Genomic DNA, 26,075 nt, shown 5'->3' on the forward strand with positions numbered 1-26,075 from the left:
TCAACAAGCAGTTTCTGACAGTAGCTGAGTCTCCTGAAGACTTGCATCCTCTGCGAAATTTACATTCCTGGAAATTGCCCCTCAACAATGTATTTAACTCCAACAGAACAATGCGAAGTGCTAAACGTGAATATGTTACTGAAAGATCATTCCGCATGCGGTCCAGATGAAGTCAGACCACAGCTGTTAAAAGCCGTTAATGACATATATGATGCCCCAATATCACACGTGTTACCTTGTAATGTCTGCAGGCAAAGTTTCAAACATAAAGGAATTTAGCAAGGGTTTCCGGAGTGCACAAAGGAAAATCAGAAACGAAACCTATAATACAGGGAGTACCACAAGAGTCTATTTTTGGGCGTGTGATATTTTTATTCTACATAAATGATATTGTTAACATTCCAAGTTTTAAAAATATGGTCCTATATGCGCATGACACCAACGTTTTCGTCTATGGTGTTAACAGGTTTGAAATATTTACACAGGTGAACCTCTGGTTAGAAAAACTTAGGGCGTGGTTAAAGAAAAATAGACTTCAACTAAATACACGAAAGCAAAGTACTTGCTATTCAAAGCTAAATGAGCTACATATCTATCAACGTTCCTGCTGCAATTCCAGGGGACACCTCTCCAACAACTAAATACAATACGTTCTCTAGGAGTCACGTTTCACGAAAACCTTTCGTGGACACCCCATGTCGATGCGCTAAGAAAAGACGTCTCCAGAACTGTTGGATGCTAAATAAACTATGGTACTTCCTTCCTCCAAAAGCTAAGTGACAAATTGACTATTCCCTTCCTCACTCGCATTTCAAATGCTCTTCTCTGGTGTGGTTTACAACAATCGAGACAAACCTAAACTCGCTGTTATCTTTACAAAAGCAAGCACTGCGGGCAATAGGCAACGTTCCTCTTATAGAGAGTATTTTCTCGTACTTAACGCGCTATAACATACGACCAATGGAGCAGTTTTTTAAACTTGAGATCTTATTAGAAACCCTACGCCAGCAGAGAATAAACAGTATGTAGTTCAAAAAAAAAATATCCTTTTCAGCAGACACCATATGAACTAAGTCAGAATGTTATAGTTAAGTCCAAATACGTACAAATATGTTTACAGTGGTTAACGACGCTAATTCTACATCTCCTGAATGAATACCCCGATATACTGAGCCTCCTGAAGAAAAGTCTCTCCTCAACACACTTTAAGAAAGAAGAAAAACCAATGTTTCTTTCAGAGTTTGCGAGCATAGAAATTACTGTTTATTCCATCTTTTTTCCAGTCTGGTGCACTGTGCACTTTATTTTCATTAACCACAAACTGCTCTACTACTGTAAAAATAGTATTTTATGTGTAATATTTCCCCTACTGGTATATTCCACCATTGCTTCTTTTGTTTTCTTTACTGAAATTTAGGCATCGTAAAAAGACGTCGATTTTTACACCTATTATTGTAGTCAAGAACGGTATAGTGTCTGTATGATGTCGCATGATGTAGCATGATGTCTGAATGATGTCTGAATGATATGTCTGAATTGTGTAAAATGATGTCAGATTACTTTGCTGCGAACGCTGCCATGGTGGCACAGCCACTCAGGCCCTTTTTCGGGTCTTCTGTTACGCCTCCCGAGGCAATTTGTTTTGAATAATCTCTAAGAATGAAAAAATAGAGAAGAAAGGAGAGAAGGAAAGTAAGAAGGAGAAAAGGAAGAAAAGAATGAAGGAGGGAAAAGAAAAAGAAAGAAAGACAGAAGGAGAGAGAAAAGAAAATACAGAAAGAAGCAAATAAAAAGGAAAAAGAAAGAAGGAAAGAAAGAAAGAAAGAGAAAAAGAAAGAGAGAAAGAAAGGAATGAAAGAAAGAAAAAGAAAGAAAAAAAAGAAAGGAAGGAGGAAAGAAAGAAAGGAAAACGACATCAGTGTCTATCGTGATGCTCAGTGGTGCATAAAATCCCGCATGCCGCGGCAGTGCTGTGAAGTCGTAATGGATAAGGAGCGCGCTGGTTCGTCTAGGACTATATCGGAGACGTCAAGTTGACTCGGATCATCCTACTGATATAGCTCGTCGGCAACAACCATTGGAAAGACAGAGGGCAAAGAAACGTGCTCAACTGGCTGTTGAAGCCTTCGATGCGTCATAATAAAACATTCAAACCAAGCGAACCGTGTGTGACCATGCTTAATAAAGCTTTTGCTCTTATAACTGGGTTTAAGCCGCGTTTAACCCCAGCCATTTTTTTCTTTCACTTCCGCAGCGACATGCACACTTCAATAACTCACCTGTTCTATTTCCAGTGGTATGGTCTTCCGCCGGCCTAGGCATCGCATTCTTCACACTTCCTCCACCAAGCGTCCAGCTTAAATATTTTCCAGTCGGGTGCCATGAACCTCCCTCGAAATCACAATACTGCTCACTTGGAACTGTAGGATAAACATGGTAACCGTTCCTTTTGTTTCGCATCGTTTTTTTTGAAATAATCGCACTGCATGCATTATTACAGGGCAGGATGCTAGTTTCCTTACGACCTTCGCTGTTGCTTCCTGCTCGTCCCACATACCTTGCTTTGAAATAAAAAAATAGACAGGGTGTTGATACACCTTCGAAAATATAGTCTTTAACGGCGTCCTACTAGGCGTAGGCATGGCTTGCTGCAGCTGGTTGGCTGTGACGAATATAAATTTTCTGCTATTATGCAGAGGCGCATTATATTTGATGTAATTCAATCTTGATACATTTGTAAGAAACTATGGTGCCCAGAACATTTAGCACTGATGCACACGAAAACACAGGTTTGATACTTACAAATATTCATAATAAACATACTTTTTTCACCCCAACACGTCATGTGTTATAAAAACGGCATACGTAATGTTTATTTAGAATTGAGAATATTGTGGATTAAAATGCGTAACAAAGAAAACCTCGCAACTAAGGAATTCGAGACGGATACAGTCACCTCTTCCACTTTTGTTGCAATAAACGAACACATAAAATTCTGGCTTTCACGGTTAAACTTCCCGCACCAGCGGTCGAACATTTTCAGATACAGATCTCTAAGGACTATTATTTTTCTAACGATGTTAGCTGGAACAACTTGCAAAAAGGTATGCAGGTCTTTGAGAGAAGTTAAAGAAAGCATGCATTCTGTCACGCCTGTTTACCTGTATGTTGCATTTGTTAATTCGGTGCTTCCAGTCTGTACGGTGCAGTTTTTCAGCGCGGTTAACTCTCTTTTACTGCTTCCTTAAGCGTTATGTAATTTTCATCGAAACGTGGTCATCTACTTTCTTAGAAAGTATAATGTTCCGAAACGCTTCACATAGCCAGAATCAAACATTTCCTTCTTTTCGATGATACAGGTTCTTTTAGCATTATATAGCGATGGGAAAAATTATTTAGTTACAAGGGCAATCGTTTTTTTCTCCGCCACCGAGCCGAAAAGCCAAATTTTCACAACGCCTTAGATGGCACATGATTTCACTGTAAGGAGAATTCTTGCAAAACGCCTTTGGTCCGAACCGGAGACTATGGCACTGAGAAACGAAGCAAAAAGTTTACACAAGTTTGGTTTGTATTTTTGTATTGGTTTCATTAGAATTACCATTTAAATTACAGACAAAAGTGAGTTTATTCAGGACATTAACGTTAGATCTGGGCACTAAATACCATTGTGGCGAAACACTCTGCGCACATTTCCGCGCCGCACCTTCTCCCTCAGCTGCGTTCCTGGATGGCTTACTGGCAGGACCCAGCCCATGACCCACCACTTCAAGCGTTCCGGCCTCAATGCATCGGCGGCTGGTTCGCTGAGTTCGAGGCTGCGATGTACCTGAACGGCATCACCATCCATCCGTTCAAACACGCAGTCCTCTGCGATATCCTCCCGCCCGACCTGCTGTGCCGGATCGCCTGCCCTGCCTTGGGCAGCCGGCCATACGACGAGTTGCGCGCGGCCATTCCGGCGGACTTCGGCGTCTTCTACTGCCCTCTGCCGCTCTACGACGCTGCAGACCCGCTTTCGCCGCCGCCAGCCGCTAGCCCAGCACCTGCCTCGCTCTCGCCCACGCACCCTTCGTCGTAACCCTGCCCACCTCAGCAACCTCTGGCGGCCTCCTCGCCCCTCCTGCCTAACAACGACGCTGAACCGGTGCCTGTCCTCCCGCCGCCCCTTGCCATCTCGACGGCCCCGGCTCTCCCAGCGCCCCCAGCCCTGCCGGCGTCTCCTGCCCTCCCGGCAGCCTCGGCACAATCAGCGCCCCCAGCCATCCTCGCGGTCACGGACCTCTCAGCGGCCTTGGCTCTCGCGGTGCCCACGGCCCTCTCGGCGGCCTCGGCTCTCCCGGTGCTCACGGCCGTCTCGGCGGCCTCGGAGTTCCCGACAGTCCCAGCCTTCCCGACAGCCCCGGCCTTCCCGACAGTCCCGGTCCTCCCGACAGCCCCGGCCCTCCAGTGGCCTCGCCTCTCCCAGTGACCCCGGCCCTCCCAGGGACCCAGACCCTCCCGGCAGTTCATCTACTCCAGGCGCCTCGATTGCTGCTACCTCGGTGGCGTCTCCTACGTGCACGGCTCGGCGCCAGTGGCCAGGGCGTCACTCGTGCGGCAACCAGTTACGTTTAAACCAATCGCTCCAAGTTTGGCTGTGAGCGTGTCCCAGCAGCCCCATGCCGTCCACCACTGCAAAAACCCTGCCTGGAACCTCGCTGCGCCTGTAGCCCCCCCCCCCCCCCCTTTGGGTACCGGGCAGCTCCGCCCGGCATCATCTGCGCTAATCTCGCGCACCGCAACACACCTAGCTCCCTCTGCTGCCCCACCCCTCAGACGATGGCCATCAGCTGCTGCACCTGAACCACCGACACTGGGTCCACTTCGCAGGCTGACCCATATACTTCACCTTCCATTCCACGTCCCTAGCTGCACTCCGAAACCTCGGCCGCAGCGCCACAGCCAGAGTCGCCCACTTGAGCCGCGTCTTCGGACCCCGGACGGCCTGCATGACTCTTGACACATGCGATTTTTTAAAGCCCTGAGCCACTCCGCGGGGGGGGGGGGGGAGGGGGGGGGGGGTGATGTGGCGACACACTGCGCATACTTCCACGCAGCCTCCACCTTGTCATCATCCGGCCCAGCGTAACACGGCCACACGCTGGGCCGTGTTAACGATAAAGCATAGCGCCACCGCTGGGTCACCCGAGGCACGCGTAACCAACGGCGGCTACAAAAACAGGCTGCCCGGATGGGAAGAGCAGCTGTTTTCCTTCCGCTACCGAGACGAGCGTAGCGTCGGTGTGCTCGTCCGCTGCCATCGCTAATAAACAGCTGTTATGTTTTATGTTGGCATTCGTCCTTCGAAAGAATGACATCCCACACCAATTGTAGGTGCCATAAAAGATTGGTTACTGAAAAAGGCTTAAAGGTATGCAACAAAGAAGTGCTCACAAGTGTGATTAGGAACCCCCAAAACAAGCAAGGATTTATGGAGGTCAAATCCTCTCAGACGTTTCTTGTTAACGTTGGACCTGCTTTGACAGTACATAAATAAGTGGTTCTTGAATATTAGAATCCCCGCCCCATATACTGTAGGAGAATGGACATTTAAATTGATCTCAGCTTTTTCCTGCGCCTACTTCAGCTAGCTGACCCCTGCTAATTTTCAGCTGCATACCTGACTCATAGCATTTCTTTGTTTTGCTTACCTCCTCTTCGAAACCAATTTATTGACGCAAGAGTCCATCGGTTTTGGCTTATTTAGGTCAGAGAGCTTTCTAATATTTGTCAATCTGCACTACACTAGAAAGGTAATGAAGTACTCCCGTTTGTTCTGGAGTGTACTCTGGCCTCTTCAAGTTTATTAAAGTTAACCCTATAATTTCATTTTATACATATCTGTTCCATCCTGTGCTGCAATGCAAAGCCTTTGCATTAGCTTGCAGGTCTCTGGCTGTAATTACTTAGCAACATGGTGTAGCTGACATGCATTTTCATGTTGAGAGGAACAGTTGAGCTGCTGTGAATATCTTCCGTGCCTGCCAAATGCATCCCAACTACTGGTATTTTCCAGATATTTCTCAAATGTGATTACGAGTTAAGGTTAGTTACATTCGCGAAAAGGGACGTATTCGTTTACGAGTTCTGCTTCTCCGCGTGCCGTAACGTGGTTTCTCCATGCTACAACAGTCGAAAATTTTTGCTTCCTTATTATTCAATTCCTCCCTTCTATTTCGAGTGCTGAGGACTTCTGCAATGTGCTGCAATTCTTCCCAGGGCTCCTTAGCAGAGATGCGTCACGGCTAAATCAGAAGCTAGCCACCAAAATGTTAGTTGTTACCTTTCACCTGTTACTCTTCTTAGCCTACTTTGCCAAATAGTTCTACAAAAGTAGCTAATATCTAGAGGAGTGCTGTGTCCGAAACCTGGCAATCTCTGTGAGTTGTTTTTTTACCATTTTGATGAAATTTATGCATAATTTTTAAACAATGGCTGAAGGAGCAAATGCAACGCATGATTAAGGAGCGAAACAATTGAAACGGTATGGAGGGATAAAAATTTTTTTTGGGAATGGTATATCTCCATAGCCTGTGAGGCAATTGTTTTGGAGGAAAACTGGAAGCAGCAGGAGAACACATCCCTTTGGGTCAGTGGATAAAGACAATGGAAGTGAAGTCGCCTCGAAAACAAAAGTAGGGCGGTGGGTGTCCGGCATGTAAAATCAGGTAATAAACACAAACTTACCAAAATCGCTCGAGAGGAATTTATGTAATGATTGAATCATACCATAACTAACCTACGGACAGTTATGTGGAGGCTAAAGGGAAGGATACTGGTAGCAAAACTGGTAGCAGTAATATTTTGAGACGGGAAGAGTGCTGAGCAAGTTAAGCGACGGATTCAGGCTAATCACATACTATCAAAACTAAAGTTAAGAAAATGTACATGGGCAGGACAGGTAATGCGGTTAAACAGATTTAAAAACAATGAGTCCTTGGGGTTACTGAGTGAATCTCGGGTGATGAAAAAAATAGCAGGCGGCAGAACAGGATCATATTGGTAGATAGGATTAAGAAGATTTCATGTAAACAGTGGCATCAGCTGCCTAAAGAAAGGTTTAGTTGGTGGTAAATGAGGCAGTATAAGTCCTGGTGTGGGCGCAGATAAGCTGGTGATGTGAGGGAATGTGTGACGAAACTAATGTTTCTCTGCAATCGTCGCGTGATAAGGTTAAGAGCTGGAATGAACAAGGTGCTGCTTAAAAATGACTTCATGAATGCGCTGAACGCTTATGCATCGTTTCTTCTTCGCTGCCTTGGCCGTCTTGTCGTTAGTGTCACTGCTTGTGAGAGAGAGGCTATCGCTTTAGTTTAGCGACTGCTGAAAAAAGTAGTGCGCAATGCACACTTCAGAAACTCCTACGATGCGTAATTATGCAAATATACACAAACAATTAATTAGATTTTATGGGTATTTAGCTAACTGTCTACTTTAAAAAATCGGCACGTTTGGTGAAATTTTGGCATGCTTCGCAGTTGTGTGGCGCTCCTCGAAGTATTTTTTTAAATTCTGCCGAATGAAATAGTGAGTTACGGTTAACCAAGCGAACTGCATAGGCCAAAGGGGAAATTCGTTCAGTTGTAGAGGAGTTGAAACTATTAATTGAGTTTTTGTAGCAGCATATCCGATGTGGTACTTTCAGCAATTAAAGACAGTCAGCGAAACATGACGAAAAGAGAACACGTGATTACGTTTTTCCGCTACCGTACTGTTGCGCTACCGAACGCCATTTGAATGAAAGAAGCGCGCGTGCTCACGGGCTTGAAATGGCGGCTGACGCTGCTATCATGAAGGGCTTGAAAGTACGTAAGCGTATTAGTCCTGAATGTACAAAGCGGGTGGCGCTTGTATCGCGTGTCTCACCAGCCGGCCACCGTTCAGAGCAGCGATGACATAAACGATCGGTAAGCGCTTTCTTTTATACGCAGTGCGTTAGAATAGGCGCGCTGAGCCTGACCTAAGGGGCGGCGGTAAATGAACTACGCGTCAATCATGTAAGCAGTGCAACGAGAGAATGCCATGCGAGTGTCACTGCTTTGACCTCACAGCGCCGGTTAACATCTGTTGTAACAATTAAAAATATCCCGCTAAAATGAACCGCTGAGTGACGAGTCACTTCGTGGCAATAAATCTATGTTCCAACAGTGCGTGGTACTGTGTTCGCAGCTATGTATCTTACGCCGTGCTGTGGCAATATGGCCTGGGTATTTTGCTCGTTAGTTCTATTGGGCAATCTATTCAAATCTAATAAATGGAGCGAGAAAACTTGCAAGCCCGGTAGGAAGTGCGCTGTGAATATGTGGTGATGTATGCTGTTGTAAAGCCTATTCATGAGGGCTTGATTGGTTTGAAAATTGACACATGCCGTTGTATGCTTTATAAATCTGGGAATCAGATACGACCTAGTTTATCACAGATATACTACTTCATTTATAATTTTTCCAACGCTCCCTCTAATATCTTCGTTGGCGTTGCAACTTACAAATTAGGAGCCGGAAAAAAGAAAATGAGTCCATGGGTACACGTCTCTAAAAAAGTGATTTTTTAAAGAATGCCGAGCCTATACTACATATGCACTCCTCCCCGACGAACTAAGTTGATTGCATAGAAGCTGCATTATTTTTAGTCGTTTGCATACATAGACCACGTCATCACCTCTCATGCTTCAAGCAGTGCTCAGCAATTTATTGAAAGTAGTTTCTATCTCCCAAGCCCATCAATTCCTTTTGATAGCTAAGTTTTTCCGGTAGTCGGTGCGGAAGGATTAGCACCAGTATGGTATATAGGCATATCCGGCTTCACCCTTATAATGCCGGGTCCTGTTTACCTTGTAAATTGAAAACAGGCGTGTTGTTTACATGTGCTTAATGAACCAAAGGAAGGCTTTCAGCTGAAAAAAAATATCGTTGCTAAGCATCGTAGCAGCGAAAATTATAACGTGCTTGTCTGCTATATAAGGACACTTTGTTTTTATGAGGCACATAATTAAGCCGACGTTTTAAGGAATCGCGTATCGCGCTGTTTCAGACGACCACGAAGCCAATTTATTAGAGGCTGGGTGCTCACTGAACAGCGTTCATTGTTCGCCGTCGGAGTGATTTACAAAGGGAGCAAAGAGAGCGAGGAAAGAAGTGGGCGCAGCAATAAAACGCGGGTAAAAGGTGGCTTTCATGAATGTAAACGTTCTCTACTTATGCCGCCACAGTTACTCCAGGCCTGTACCTTGAATTAAGAGTGTTTTCTATGCAATACTCACGCCTGTGTTCACCCCAGTCATCAAGTTTGATGGAATCAATAGCCAAGAGAAACAGATTGGTATGGTCTTCCTTGACAGAGGCTTCGAAAATTGTCTGCAAAAAGAGTAAAAAATGTGTGTTAAAACACTCTTTGTTCTTTCTCAGCGAAAGTATACTAGTCAAAGCTCGCTTTGTATGTAAAGCATTTCAAACCCTCCCGGATTGCATAACTACGTTCTCTAGGCCGTACTTCCACACACTGAAAGCCGTAGTCTTCGAACCATGTTGTACTGCAGATAGATTCCTGAAATAGCAATATCAAAACGTCGTTGAACTGTAGCAGCAGTGCAACCCTGGTTGCAGAAACTAGTTAGGCATTGCTTGTCTGAAGCACATCTGAAGCAACCATACACCTGGAGTTTCAGGGAGTGCCGCACTAATTTTTAATAACAGGGTTCCTGAGGCAACGATAAGCTTTTTGGGGACAGCTATATCAACGTTGGCGAAGATCAGATCAGAGGCGAAAAATGTTAACAAGTAAAGTGATTATCTTAGCTATAGTAGTTATCTTTGGCCTGTTAGAGATAGGCACCTGACTGCAATCAGAAAGATTTTTAGCTGGCCGTCAGTATTAGCAATATCAGCCTGTAGAATTTTGAATTCGCGGTTACCTTCACCACCATGGCTCAATCAATTTGGCCCATTTCTCCCGCCATTAAAAGACAAGTCGCCTGCAGAGAGCGCTGAGCTACGTCCATAAACAGCGTTACCCCGTAGTGCACCGGCTGCGTGACAATCTCTGTCCAGACCGCACTGGAGCAGCGTCATGGCAAGACGCGGGGAGTACCGCAGCGCAGGTCGTGCAGAGATTATCATCTAGCGCGTTGTAAGGATTCTGGCGACCGCCCGTCTGGTTCAGCTGCGTAATTGGACCGGGACACCTGCAGCCGCGGTCACTGCACGGTGATAGACATCTTGGTTCCCACGGCCTGTCCCCGCTTGGGTTATTGTATTCGAGAGAGACGACTCTGCCGCCGTTTGTAAATAACACTGCTACAGAGGCAGTTAGCGACCACCAAACCGAGCAGTTGTGGCTCACCCCTTCAACTGTGCCAGGTCGCCGGCGCCTCGCCCATTCGGACTTCCCGGAAGACGTGTTCGGCTTGACAGCGTGAGAACTGTCGTTCGGACGCGAAGACAACGCTCTCTCTGGTGGGGGCGGTTGTCCAGCGGCACCCTCTCGCTCCGGCGAGGCATGTGACGAGGGCGTGTCCCTATGTGAAGTGGTGTGTGTGTGTGTGTATGAAAGTGCAAGTTAGGCGACGCCCAACCTGGCGAAGACGTCCTCTAACCTGGGGAATCCTAGGGACCGGACCCTTTTAAAACCGGAAGACGAGTACCATGAGCAGGAATCCTCGATCATCCTCAGATCTTCTCAGATCCTCCGACCTTCCCCCATCACCCTCCAATTGATTCCTAAATCTTGTAAATAATGTAAAATAAACCCATGTACAGTTTCCTTCATAACCAAGTCCGACAACGTCATTCGAAGAACGGACCTGCTGCGCTGAAAGAGTCAGCTCACCCAAGGACCCTCATCTCTAACAACTGGTTGGCAGCAGCTGGGATGCACCGTGCGACATCGTGCTTTCTCAACCGGTAAGCGTTTCGGCATTTTGCTATAGGATTCGCCAGGCTTCAGATTTTGAGAGAATAATCTAGATTCACTGGGAAGTGTATGTCAATTGAGAAAGAGTAATCTGACGCCATTTCGCAGATAGCATTGCCAAAGCAGAGAAAGCGTTGTCATTGACCTTATGAAACTGTCAAAGTCGGACTTGCTGTTGTTATGCGAGCAACTGTCAATAGAAGTACAGGGCAAAATTACAAAACCTGAAATATGCAGGACAATTCAAAAACACGTAGAGGATGATCAGCTGGTAGATACGTGGAATTTGGTACAGGAGGAAAAAATAAAAAGGGAAGCGGAATGGGAAAAAAAGAAAGAACGGCAAAAGTAGGAAGCTGAAAAAGAAATAAATCTAAAGCGATTGCAGCTTGAAAGCGAAAATCGAAAAAAAGGCGACAATACAAGAGCCGGGTCTCCTGAAAGAGCAAGCGATGTACAATCATATAGAATGAACAGATTCATGAAGCCCTATGAAAGTGGAAGTCACATAGGATTGTACGTGGGAAACTTTGATAGAACTTGCGAAAGGGAGAACTTTGCTCGCAGTACATAGCCGCAACGGCTTCTGACACTATTGCCATGTGAAGTAGCTGAAGCTATAGCGATACTTAGCACACAAGACGCAGCTGAGTACGAAAAAGTCAAAGCCAGCCTGCTAGAAAGGTACCGGCTGTCAGCCGAAGCTATCCGACAGCGCTTCAGGAACACAATGAAAAACGATAGCGAGGGCTATCCGGATTTCGCGTATGGCCTAAAGACGAATCTGCTGGAGTGGCTAAAAGGAGCCGAGGTTTATGAAATCCGAGACAAAATCATCGAGTGTTTTTGCCTTGAGCAATTTTACCGAAGCATTCTCCAAGTGGTTAAACTGTGTGTTCAAGACAGGGAAAAAGTCGACAAAGTTGAAAGGGCCGCTGAGCTAGCAGAGGAGTACGTTTTGCGCAGAAGGTTGAGCACTGAAGAGGGTGCCTCACTCGCTCGAAACGCGATTCGAGATAAAGGGCCTAGCAGAAAGACGCGAAGTGCTAGAAGTTCGAAGCAATCGGAGGCACAAAGGTAGCGCCAGAAAAGTGTGACGAACAGGCAGAGACAGGGAGCAGACAAAGTCGCGAAAAAAGAGTTTGAGGCTAGTAGGCCATTCCGTTGCTACAACTGCAATGGTGTCGGGCACTTTGCAGCCAAGTGTACAAAGCAACGTTTGGTGTTCTTGTGCGTACAGGATAACGCCGAGAATCTAGAGCTCCTTAAGCCATACCTGCACGACCTGCACGTTACCGGGAAACCGTGCAGAGCGCTTCGTGATAGCGCCGCGACGATGGACGTTGTCCACCCGTCTTACGTTTCAGCGGATGATTTTACGGGAGAAGTCTCGTGGATAAAACATGCTGTAGAAGAACACAGTGTATGCCTTCCCATAGCTAGAGTGAAAATCTGTGGACCGTTTGGAGAGTTAGTCGCTGAGGACGCAGTTTCGAAGGCTGTGTCACTTGAATATCCTTATATCTTCTCGCATCGATCCGACCAATTGCTACGCGAGAGAGACCAAAAGCTCGGAAGCGGGGTGATACAAGCTTTGACAAGATCGAAAACTCGTCAGCTCGCACCTCAACTAAGTCAGATTCCCGAACATTAGGTAGCCAGAGACGCACCAGCCAGCATATCGTTGCAAACAAATGAGGAGGGAAGGGAACCAACGAGGAATGAAAGCCAGACAGCTGACCGAGCAGATGAGCTACCAGGGACTTCAACCACTAAGTCGGTAGAGGAGGCAGAAAACGCTGAAGGATCCGTTTTATCTAGTCCCTAATAAAAGAAAAGAAGCAGGATCCCACTTTGGAAAGACTGCTCCTTACAGCTAAAGAGGGCATCGCGAGACGCAACATAACGATGCATGAGAATAACGACACTACCAGGACAGAAAAGGCAAAACATTTGGTCAGCTGGTCGTACCCGAATAATAAAGAGCGGACATTCTGAGTATCTGCCACGGAAATGGCTGGGCAGGACATCTGAGAATAAAAAAAAAACAAAGGAGCGGCTATTAATGAAATATTATTGGCCCGGTTGGTTCAAAGATGCAGAACGCTACGTAAAATCATGCGATGCGTGCCAGCGCGTGGGCAAGCCTGGAGAGACATCAAAGGCTCCACGGAAAATTGTTCCATTGATCTCGAAACCCTTCAGCCGGCTTGTAATAGACACAGTAGGCCCTTTGCCTAAAACGAAATCAGGCTATAAGTACTTGCTTACTATGCTATGTCCCGCCACTAAATTTCCTGAAGACATTCCGTTGAAGGACTTGAGCTCCACAGAAATCGTTGGCGCCATTTTGTCAGCGTTCGCGAGAATAGGATTTCCGGCCGAAATCCAAGCCGATCAGGCGATGGTCTTTACAAGCGCCTTGACGACCACATTCCTATAAAGATGCGGAATGAAACTGTTACACAGCTCGTTATATAATCCGCAGTCGAACAGTTTAGAGAAATGGCATTCGGTGCTGAAGCGTGTGCTACGCACTCTTTGTTATGAGCATAAAGCAGACTGGGAGGATTGTCTGCCGGCCACACTTTTCGCTTTACGAACAGTCCCCCACGAAGCTACGGGGTTTACGCCAGCAGAACTCGTGTACGGAAGAGCCCTCCGCTCTCCCCTCCGAATGCTGAGAGAAATGTGGAAAATGACAGGAGAGAACCAGACAGTGGTTGAGTATGTGCATCAGCTACTGTGCCGCCTTAACAACACGAGGGAATTAGTAAACCGAAATATGAAAGCTGCCCAGGAGGCCGCCAAGGTCTATTATGACAAAAACGCGCGCCTTCGAGGTTTCACGGCGGGCGATCACGTGATGATCCTCCTGCCATCGAGCAAAAACAAGCTGGAAGTTCACTGGGAGGGTCCAGTGGAAGTGGGGCAAAAACTTTCGGAGACGAATTACGCGCTAAGTGTTCCAGGCATGGGAAAGCAGGTGAGAATCTATCACTGCAATCTGATGAAGCCGTTCGTGAAACGCAGCGGGATCATCAATCTGACTCTGAATGAACCAGAAGGGCTGGACAGCGAGAGTCAGGGTTGGAAGGGAGGTGCGGACTCTAGTGACAACGTGGAAAACATTCTGGCTCTCTCCGTGAATGCAGATTTCCTAAGCGGGACACAGGTCGACACGCTAAAGCAGTTGTTGAGCGAATTCGCTCACCTATTTAGGAGTCGCCCGGGAAAGACACACCTCCTGACACACGAAATCGAGCTCACATCTGATGAGCCGGTGCGGTCGAAGCCCTACAGGTTATCACCGCTGCAAAAAGAAATAATGGTCGCGGAAATTCTGCGCATGGTGGAGTTAGGGGTTGTACAGCCCGCGGAAAGTGACTATACCTCACCGCTAATTCTTGTTGAGGCCCCAAAGAAAGATCCTCGTCCCTGCGTGGATTATAAAAAGCTGTATTTAATTACCAGGGATCAGCTATACCTGATTCCCAACATAGAGGAAAGGATAGAGAGGATGAGCGGCACGAAATTCATTTCTACCCTCGATCTGATACGGGGATATTGGCAAGTTCCCCTCTCAGAAAGCGCGAGCAGGTATGCCGCTTTCATCTCCCTAGCGGGCACCTTTCGACCCTTAATGCTTAGTTTTTTGTTGAAGAATCTCTTCAACATGTGCTTCTCGAAACTCATGGACATCGTACTGAAGGACATGCAGTGTTTTACACTTCCTTATTTAGACGATGTGGCTATTTTTTCGGAAACCTGGCAAGAGCACCTAGAACACCTAAAGACAGTGTTTTTCAGTTTACGACAGGCTGGACTGACACTGAAGGCAGAAAAGTGTAGATTTGGTTGCGCTCAGGTGACGTACTTGGGCCACGTTGTAGGCAAGAGAACTAGGAGCCCATCCGGGTTAAATATTGCCCCGATCGCAGCAATTCTGCAACCACAGACTAAAGCGGACATTCGCTCCTTTTTGGGATTAGTTGGGTACTACCAGAGATCTATTCCTGGCTACTCAGAGCGGGCTAGTCCTTTAACCGACGCCTTACGAAAGGGAGCACCTACTAACATAAGTTGGGATAACCAAAAAGAAAACACCTTCGAAAGCCTGAAGGAAGCACTCGAGTCCCGACCCTTGCACAGGACCCCTGACTATGGGAAAGGGTTTATAGTCCAGTGTGATTCCAGCGATAGAGGGCTGGCTGCTGTCTTAAGTCAAGTTGGCTACGACCATGAAGAACACCCCGTTCTGTACATCAGCCGCAAACTGACCAGTAGAGAGGAAGAGTACAGCGCTTCCGAAAAAGAGTGCGCGTGTTTAGTTTGGGCAGCGCAGAAGTTGTCATGTTACCTGTACGGAGCAAAGTTTGTATTTGAGACGGACCATTGTCCTTTAACGTGGCTGCGACAGATGTCCCCCAGAAATGGTCGCTTACTCAGATGGAATCTGGCTCTCCAAAAGTACAATTTCTCGGTGCGTTATAAGAAGGAGAAACTGCACGGAAATGCACATGGCTTGAGCAGCCTGATGTAAGCGGGAGTATTTTAGAGGAATCTCCTGCGTGAGTGTTTTTTTTACTTTGTTATGAGTAATCCCGCTGTAGCAGTTTCAAAAGGGGATGTTTCGCGCTCAATCGGCACAAAATTAACCCTAATTTAAACACAATTTTTTAAAAGTGTACTGTTGTCAATGGAAGAAGCCTGGTGATTCTTTGGCGAATTCCGAGCGCTTGCGGGTGGGGCAGTGCTTTGCTGTTCGGAACGTCCCACCTGCGCTTTCCTTTATTGGTGGTGCTTTGGGTTTTGCCTTGGGGGCGCTGATATTGCAATCCAGGGGACCAACACGGACGCCATCTCATCTCTTCCTGCCCAGCGGTCGTCAACGCTGGACATTCGAGATTTTTCGGGCCGCAGAGGAGCTCTAAGCATACTGGCGACCGCACGTCTGGTTCAGCTGCGTAATTGGACCGGGACACCTGCAGCCGGGGTCACTGCACGGCGATAGGCATCTTGGTTCCAAGAGTTGCCAAGAGTTGCCTGATCTATATTTGAACTCAATCGCGTTCACTTTCGGCGGACGGTGACGGCGACGTGACTGTCAGAGGCTAACTGGCAGGCGAAGGTGTGGACTGACGGCGACCTCAAGCCCAGCCGCTGTCGTAAGCTGAGGTACTGTTGTCGCAGCGAGCCGCAAACGTTGTGATCGCCCACGTATTACAAACATCTCACAATCTGCCTCTTATGGAAGCGCTCCATCGTGCTGCGTCTATGATAATAATTGCACACAAAAAAGAAATGGTGTAAGCAATGTGCGAGGCTGGACAGAAAGATGTGAACCCATACACAGTACGTACTTACGCACGTGCGCCATGCCAGCCAGTCGCTTACGTGCGTGCATAGACACGCGCACACACACGCGCATACACACACGTATACGCGCACTGTCATTTCAGCTGTTTGGTGAGGGGCCGGCGCAGATGTCGCGTCTTTCACGGGTACGCGGCCGTCTCAACCATATAGTCTCAGCGCCGCTCGCAAAACAAGCATGTCCACGGAGAAGTCTGCTACGGAACGCGCCAAGCACCTTGCACTACTTGCACGAGAAGAGAATTCGCCGGGAGGCTAGTGCAGCAGTTCAGAAGAACTCATGCAGCACGAGGCCAAATCGAGTGCCGAATTGCAGGTGGCACTAGCTGCACTGTCAAATCGAGTGCGAGAGTGCCGCACTTCCTGAACTGGTGCAGAAGGTGCAGCCAAATCAACGAGGTCTCTAGGGACCGGACCCTTTTAAAACCGGACGACGAGTGCCATGAGCAGGAATCCTCGATCATCCTCAGATCTTCTCAGATCATCGACGTTCCCCCATCACCCTCCAATGGGTTCCTAAATCTTGTAAATAATGTAAAATAAACTCCTTTTACAGTTTCCTTCATAACCTAGTCCGACAACGTCATTCGAAGAAGGAACCTGCGGCGCTGAAAGAGTCAGCTCACTCAAGGACCCCTCATCTCTAACAAGGTGCTACGCACTGAAATAGCCCCAACTTTCAAAGATACCACTCTTGTCCCAATATTATGCTGAGAAAAATCGACAACTCAAAACAGAGAGGCAGGAGACTGAGGAAAGGGTGTTTCTGCGTAAAAAAAGTGCTAATTCTTCACGGCTTAAAGCTTATTTCATTATGATGCGTTCTTTTCTTGTGCGCAGCGGACGCAGTTATATCCCCCAAGGATACATCATGGCTCTCTTAGAGCATACGTACCGATCGAGCCACCGGAATATTGGCGTTATTTCTCAGCATCGCCCAAGTACAAAATTTTTTTCTTTCGATATTTCGAACCATCATGCAGATTCAGAACGTTTAGAGGCTGGGCTCACCTGCAGTGTACGAGGCTTTCAATTTAATACAAAATTTTGTGCTCTAAGACGGAAAACTAAAAATTCGATTTACTAATTTTACTTACAATCGTGTTTTAACTGAGATCTGTCAGCTAAATAATGTCCGCATTGCTGTGATACCCCGATGCCCAGAACGCAGCGATGTATCTGAAGCTTTTATTACATTAAAAAAGTGCGAGCAATTAGAAAAAATTAAGAATACAGTTACCGCTGTGTAACGCGGGATTCAGCAACAGCTGTTAAGGCATTTATATTTCACAATATATTGAGATACAGAATTTGAGAACTGCCTGATATCTGTATAGCTCTGGAGGGCTCTTTTTAGTTTTGCGGACGTACTCGTTTCTCGGCTAGTTCATCTCTAGAGTGCGCCGGTCCTACAGCGCGGCGCCACCTATGGCCGTCTCCTCGCGGTGCGTTTGCTTTCGCCATAGTCCCCACCTTTCAGAAATATGCCACTTTTCATATGGTACCCTCCGTGGTGGTAATCACGCTCTGGTTGAGCATTGCAATGATCTCGCCATATCTCCTTAACGGGTAACTACCATCCGGGTGGTTCTCGTAGCAACCACCGTTCGCTTGTGACTTGCAATCTCGCCATAGCTGCCTCCTTCTACGGTAAACATCCTCGTTCTTTTAGGATAGCTACCGCCAAGATGGTTCCCGTGACAACCGCCAACCGGCTGCGCCCTCTCACGCTCTTACCGTACCCTCGACCTTGAGCGGTAACTATCCTCCGGTGGCGGATTCCTCCGCTATCGCCACACCATCCTCGTTGCATGCTAATAACCTTCCGGACAGTTCCATTGGTAAACACCCTTCGGATACGCTTTCCTGCGCTCTGGCCATACTCTCCTCCTTCCAAGGTAACCCTCCTCTTCCTAAAAAAAAGCTTCCCTGGGTGTTTCTCATAGGAACTAGCCACTGGTTGCGCCATCTTAAGCACTCGCCATACCCTCGTGCTCCCGCGATAACTATCTACCACTCGGCAATCTTCCGCATACGGGATATCCTCCTCCTTTTTCTCTAACCAGCCTCCGAATTGTTGACATTGCAACGCACCCACAGGCTATCCTGAGCAGACTACTACGACAGCGGCGATGCAAAACCCAACAACTGGCACTTCACAGCTGTTGCTAGAAATTCGCCTGCATACCAATGAGCCGAGCAGTTGATTGTCGAGCGCTTCTTAATGCTTCAGTACTTCTGAAACACTTAGGTTGAAGTGTGTGAAAAGTGTTAGTGTCGAGTTCGCAAGCGGCAAGACCCCCATCAATATACACAAATAATTTTACACCCTGCGGCCCATGTTAAGCAACAATAAAGTGCTTAAAGAGAGCTCGATCAAGCAGAAAACTCGGAGAAAACATATTCCAAAATGGTCCATCAACGATTTCACCGAGCATAAAGGTTGAGAGCATCAAGTTGAACCCATGAAAAGCTGCAAGAGGACTTAATACAACGCACAGGACAAGCGTCTAGTTGCCACAGAAAAGATGCCAAGAAAAACAGTGAGATCGGTGATAGAAGTTCGGAGGATTTTTCACTTGACGAATATCTCGCCTTTCTTCCTATGGAAAGGAAATTGGTTAGAAACGAGAAGAATGTTTCTCTTCTTGTTTCAAGGGATTTTATTGCCGTTCTGTTTTGAGGTGCCACAGCTCTGTTTTTCCTCCCTAAAATCCGGAGCCTTTCAGTACTTGCAGCATGCCAGTGCCCAGAGATTCATTGGGCTCATAATAAGGCATGACAAAGCCATTTAATGTGCGAGTGGTGCTGACATTTCTCGTAGAGAATGTTTAATAAAGACCAAGGTGGTTTATGGGATCGACATTTTGGATATATGGAAAGCTGCCCGTTAGGGATCCTGATGTATTTAGACCATCTCAGTTCTTTATTGTAAACCTCAGAGCATGAGGCATTTTTTTAGTGCGTTATGGTGTTATACAGAGAAGCTTATCAATCTAGCCAAGTAGCTTAAGTAACTGCTTTTGTGAAGGCTTTTGGTTCTCCTATTGAAAAATTCTTGTTTGCAGTCTTGGAAAATGCAAACATCGGTGATGTGTTGCTCAGGAGCACAACGCTATGTCTCTAGGAGCCTTGTTAGGGCTACTCGCAGACCAAAAGCTTACCAAAGCTACATGCTACAGCACTGAATTCATCATTCGTCAAGGTTGTCATTATTCCCTTTGTTGTTAACGCTGCCTTGAGTCCCCTGCGCTTTGGTGTTGGCTATGGTCATATTGCCGATGGTTACCTATGCCAACAGAGAGAAACCGAGGTTGTGAAAACAGTTTTGCGCGGTATCAATGGCTGCTCCTCATTAAGCTAAATCTAAAGGGTTCTGGTTGCGTCACTGAGGGTACGTACCCAATATTTTATGGTGGCATGAGATGGGAATGTTGGGCCCTTCAGTACCTGGGATACCGCTGCATCAAGTTCGCAACAGCAGAGGCTATTTATCTTGTTTGTGAAGTGGAAAACAGGTTTTGATGTGCTGGGAACTCCCAAGGTTCGCTCTTCTCCAAACCGACCAGCCCGTCACCCCACTGACACCACTCTAAAAAAAAGCCTTCGCACATGCCACCCGAGACTTCACAACAGCGAGCTGGAATGTTTCAGCACTCCTAACAACCTATCCGCAGCTGATCAATGTCACCGTGAGACAATCAGCTGTCCCTCCTCTCGCCCGGTCACTCTGGTTCCCAGTGAGCGTTAAATTGCAGCCAGCACCGGGTTATATGTGGTGTGGATGATGGAATACCTTTTTATTTCTTCATTTTAACGTTTTTTCTACCTCACGCGCGCGCACAAGTGCGCAGCATATTCTTTGCAAAACTTTTCTACGTCTTGCCAATTCTGAATTTTGGAGGTAATAAGTACTCACGCTGCATAAAATATCAGCAATTATGTGTGGCACACTCAATGGGAGCACATGCTTCGTGATGACTTGTTTACTTTCACTTAAGTGTTGCGCAGCCGGCTTTTTACATTTGATTCTACATCAAGATTTTTTTTTTATCACGATAAAAACCTCGATTTCTTAGCACGTATGCGCAAACGGCGTCTTACTGCTCAGTTGTCTTATTTATGCGCACCGATTGGACATGCTCGTTTCGAAACTTGGAGGGGATTCGTTAGAGAAGATGCCGACGCTTTGAAGCCAATATTTTCGATGAATTACCTGTAGAGCCTCTTCATAATGCCGATGACTCAGAATTAGACTGATTCTTTCCTGCGCAGTTATAGCAGCAGCCTCGCCTTTTGTTTCTTGACAATGGTTTATAAATCCTCGATACGCACACATGCATTCAGTCTCCCACAAAAATGATATTTTTTTTACGATATATGCCAAATTTAATTGTCATGGCGTAATTTTACGCTAAGCAGAGCTTTGTGCTATGGCCAGTGAATTGCCGCCTGTGTTACCTGACAGAGACTATTGATGATTATTTTATTATGTGTAGTTATGGTATGTCCTGGCAGGCTATAAAGCGAATTCCTAGTGGGGCATTTATATCACGCCGGACGGTTTAATATTTTTGCGCGTCGAGAACACTGTGGTGCGCCTTGTAATATTTTTGTCTTGATGGAATTCTTCAGTTTGCGGAAGAACCGCATGATGGAACGGCGTTCCGAACCAGAACGATCATTGAAGTCTGTGTTCGAAGAGCAGTGCACTTTAGTGCGGAAAGTATAAGTTGCGCAGAAAGTACCTCCAAGGCGTCCTTTTTTACATTAATTTTGGCTGCTGCCGCTAGTGGATGCGCCACATAGACGTCTGAACATCAGTCCTAATCTATAATAATTAGTCTTTCAGTAATTGGTCGCATTCATTATGTTTTTTGTGGACTTTATGTTATTAATGGTATGACCAAATTAGAGACCGCCACCGCAGTGGCTGAGTTGTTATGACGCTTGGCTGCTGACCAATAAGACGCGAGTTCCATCCAGGCCACGACAACTGAATTTCGATGGAGGCGAAATTCTAGAGGCCAGTTTACTGTGTGATGCCAGTGCACGTTAAAGAACCCCAGGTGGTCGAAATTTCCGGAGCCATTCGCTACGGCGTCCCTCATAGCCTGAGTCGCTTTGGGACGTTAAACTTCCATAAACCAAATCAAAGCGAACTACTTCAGGGACTTTACAACTGAGCCTTCAAAATGACATTGACAGTATTTTTATTCTTGCAAATTCTGGCACCTGACTAAAAATCCTACGAAGTCTAAATATATGTGTTTCAGCTGTAGGCATGGAAATTCTAACTTCTCATTCACGATACATGTCACCTTCGTAATTCATGACCTGTCGTATAGATATCTAGAATTTAAGTTTGCGCCTATCCTTTCATATTCTTTTAATATTTCGAAAGTTTGTAACAAAGCAACCAGGGCGTAGGGTTTCAAACCACGAAGTTTAAGAAACTCTCTATGCATTGTTCGCAACCTGGCCTATTTAACATCTGTTCGACCACAGATGAAATTGTCCCATCCATATGGTCTGCTCAATAAAGGTCATCAGCTTCACCAGCTCGCCATCATCAGCCTGATTACACCCCCTGCAAATAAACACCGATACCATGTCTCTCCAATTAACCCAATTAACAGCTGCGCCCACCCTTTGCCGACAAACTTCTGAACCTCATCCGCCCACCTAAATTTCTGCCTTCCCCTGCTACGCTCGCCTTGTCTTGGAATCCACTCCGTAATCCTTAAGGACCAGCGGTTATCTTGCCTTCGCAGTACCATTCCTTCCTCTTGATAACGCCTAGGGTGTCATTAGCACGTGTTTGTTTCCTCAAACGCTCTGCCCGCTTTCGGTCTCTTAACGTTACACCCTTCAGTTTTATTTCCATGGCTCGCTGTGTTTTCCACAAATAAGCTGAACCCTGTTCGTTAGCCTCCACGTTTCTGCCCCGTAGGTGGGTACCGGTAAGATACAGCTGTTGTACACTTTTTTCTTGAGGAATATTTGTAACCTGCTATTCATGATCTGAGAGAGCCTGGAATATGCGCTTCACCCCATTCTTATCCTTCTCGTTATTTTCCTCTCACGCTCTGGATCAGCTGTAACTACCTGACCTAAGTGGACGTGTTTCTTGACCACTTCCAGCCGCTCGCTGCCAACTGTGAACTGCTGCCCCCTTGCTAGACTTTTGAACATTACTTTGGTTTTCCGCATGTTAATTTTAAGACATACCATTCTGATCTGCCTGTCTAACTCATTGATCATGCGTTGAAGCTCGTGTACAGAGTGACTCAGCAAAGAAATGTAATAGTCGAATCGCTGATTATTAGGGTGTCAACCATTATTTTTATCCCTAACTGTTCCCAATTCCGGCCTCGGAATATCTCCTGTAAACGGGCGGTGAACACCATTGGAGAGATCGTGTTTCCTTGCCTGACGCCCTTCCGTGTTAGACGGTTTATGGTTTATGGTTTAAGGGGCTTAACGTCCCAAATCGATTTAGGCTATGAGGGATGCTGTAGTGAAGGGCTCCGGAAATTTAGACCAGCTTGGGTTATTTTAGGTGCACAGACATCGCACAGCACAAGGGCCTCTAGAACATCGCTTCCATCGAAATTCGACCTCCGCGGCCGGGATCGAACGCGCATCTTTCGGGTCGGCAGCCAAGCGCCATAACCACTCAGCCACCGCGGCGGCGCTTTCCTTATTAGAACTTTACTGCTGACTCTATGGAGGGCTATGGACGCTGTACACTTGCAATATAAATCTTCCAGTATTTTGACTCTTCTACTCTCTGATTTCGCAATGCCTGTATGACTGTTGATGTTTCCGCTGAGAAACGGTTTCTCGTAATCAATGAACGCTATATTTTGGAGTTGCTTATATTATACGCATTTCTCTATCACCTAATTGATAGTGCCAATATGATCTGTTGCGGAATATGCTTTACAAAAGCCTGCCTGGTCATTTCGTTGTTTAATGTCTAAGGCTATCCTCACTGTATTAGCGCTTACCTTAGTAAATACCTGGTTGACAACGAATAGCAAGCTGATCGGTCAGTAATTTTTCAAGCCATTGGCATCTCCTTTCTTATGAATTAAGATAATGTTTGCGTTTTTCCAAGCTTCTTGTGCGGTCGAGATCACAAGGCATTGCGTACTCGGGGCAGCTTGTTTTTCTAGCACAATTTCTCTTTCATTCTTCAGAAGATCTGCTGCTATCTGTTCCTTGATAGCTGCTTTCTATACTTCCTCTTTCGTTACTGAGGGAATGACTCATTGCTGTTCGCTACTGTCTCTCTCATTAGTGTTCCGATTACATTGGCTATTGTATAGATTTGTGTAGTACTCTTAGGCTACATTATTATCCTCTCCATATTAGTAATGACATTGTCCTTCTTGTTTCTTAATGCATACATGTGGTTTTTACCTATCCCTGGTTTCCACTTCACTGCTTTTAGGCTACTCCGTTCTTTAGAGCATGCTGGATTCTCTCCTGAGTAAACTTCCTTATGCCGGCTGCCTCCCCCTCCTTGCGCTTATGTATTAAGTTCTATAGCTCTGCAAGTTCTGTTCTCTCTGTAGGATTAGACGATCTCATACTTTTGCGTTTTTTAACCATATCTTTCTTCTCCTGAGATACCTTTCCGGTATCCTGTCGAAATGTCCTACCGCCTACTTCTGATGCGCACTCCGCAGTTATAGCTGTCACATTGTCGTTCATTGCATTAAAATTAATATCGCATTCCTCAGTTGAAGCTTAATATCTGTTTTGCAGTGATATCCTGAATTTTTCTCTTTTTTCTCTTACCTGTAAATGGTTAATGGTCTTGCTCTTCACTAAATTAGGATACAACTTTAAAAAACAGTAGTTAACACTGGGCCACGGTGCGCGGCAAAATGTATTACTCCGCTAGCCAGTCACAAAAGTAAACGAAAACTACTTTTTACTGTCATACTTCATTAAACCAGCCAGGTATCTAAATTCTATAACTTATAACTTCTTGCTTTGGTGACAAGAGAGGTTTTAACAAGGGACTACTTTTTGTCGTGGAGGTATTCTGGTTTCCGGTCCTCAATGTGGGCGGAACTTCACTGCAGACTTCATTTGGCTCCGTCTATAGCTTCTTCAGTCTAAGCTAATTTGAGACCTTAAGATTCTGTGGTCGCTACAGCGAACCTTCCAGAGGACATCCACATTTTGAACGATGCCAGGTTGAAAGCATAGTATGAGGTCTATTTCATTTTTAGCCTCACCATTGGGGCTTTTCCAGGTCCACTTCCTGTTCTCTCGTTTGCGGAAGAAGGTATTAATGATCCGTAAATGATTTCTATCTGCGAACTGTACAAATAACTTTCTCCTTGCGATTTCTAAAGCCTATCCCATAGTCGCCTACCGCCTGGTCGCCAGCCTGCTCCTTGCCCACCTTCACATTGAAGTTGCGCATGAGTGCAGTGTAATGTGATTTGACTTTGTTCATTGCTAACTCCACGGCTTCATGGGAGCTTTAAACAGTTTGGTCATCATGGCTGGATGCAGGCGCGTAGGCCTGCATCACCTTCTGGTTGATACTATAGAACTCCTCTACGTTGCCAGCTATATCCTGAACAAGGAATCCCACACCTAGTTCATTAAAAGTGCCTTACCGCAATGAATGAGTCAATGAAAAATAGAGCTGCCCGGGCTCATTTTAAATGTCCTTTCTTAAGTTCAATAATGGCCTGCATCTGCTCGAAATCTGTCGTCCTGTTTGCTGCTATATTTATTTTATTAATATTTTCCCACCCCTACTTCACGCTTGCCTCTAGAAACACTTCCTTACACTCCGTAGTGGACGTGATGAGTGCAGCTTCAACGGCATAAGCCGAAAAACACAATAATTCAATTTATCCGTATTTTCTCTTGCAAAAGAGCATTGGCATGACCTTCTATGCAGTATTATTTCTTTCCATTAACCCGAATAGTTCAAAAAGCATCTCAGTATGCACTTATATGCTCTGTGTTGTGTAAAATATTTTCAGAGTTACTCGTGTTTCTGTTGTATTCTGTTATTCTTTTTTATCCTGTTGTTTGATTTGCGCTGACAAGTGTTGCCAATTACCTATATTTGGTTCTTATTTATTTTTTCCACCAGTTTTCGCACATTTACTATATTACATATTTGCCTCTACAGCTCGTTGTTGTTTCTGCTGGACTACTACAGAATTGCGCGTTTTTTTTCAATGCTCCTCACCCAGTTCTCCTCGGAGCCTGTAAGGTGCTAATAAATTAAAGAACAATATCTCGCGGTTGCTATAAAAATCTTCGTGAGATCGTTAAACTACATACTTCTCGCACCGCAAGTTAAGCTCATATATTACAAGAAACGTATCGTCTGTTGCGGAAACAACAGTCACCGAGAAGTGTAAGATTTTCGCCGAAAAAAAATAAAATATATATTTAATCAAGAAAAAATTTTGCTTTTCCTCCATTCAGCACAGCGGCATGAGAACATAAGTTAAGAGTCAACTCGCAGCGCCAAGTGTCGGCGCGCTTGACATACGCTAGGACCGGTTTTGCGCATGCGCACTGCAGGAGACGCCAGCGATCCTCACCGAGCCGCCCCTGCTGGATATCGCTGCCAGCGCACGGGCGCTGGGACCGATATCGCTGGTAGCGGGGACCGGTTTTCAGGAATTGGTGGAATGGCGTCCCTCGGTGAGTCTTTTTTTTTATACGTCTTTATTTCTGCATAAAATAGGCCTAGCCTT

The sequence above is a fragment of the Amblyomma americanum genome, chromosome 4 (assembly GCF_052857255.1).
Source record: "Amblyomma americanum isolate KBUSLIRL-KWMA chromosome 4, ASM5285725v1, whole genome shotgun sequence".
Lineage (NCBI taxonomy): Eukaryota > Metazoa > Arthropoda > Arachnida > Ixodida > Ixodidae > Amblyomma > Amblyomma americanum.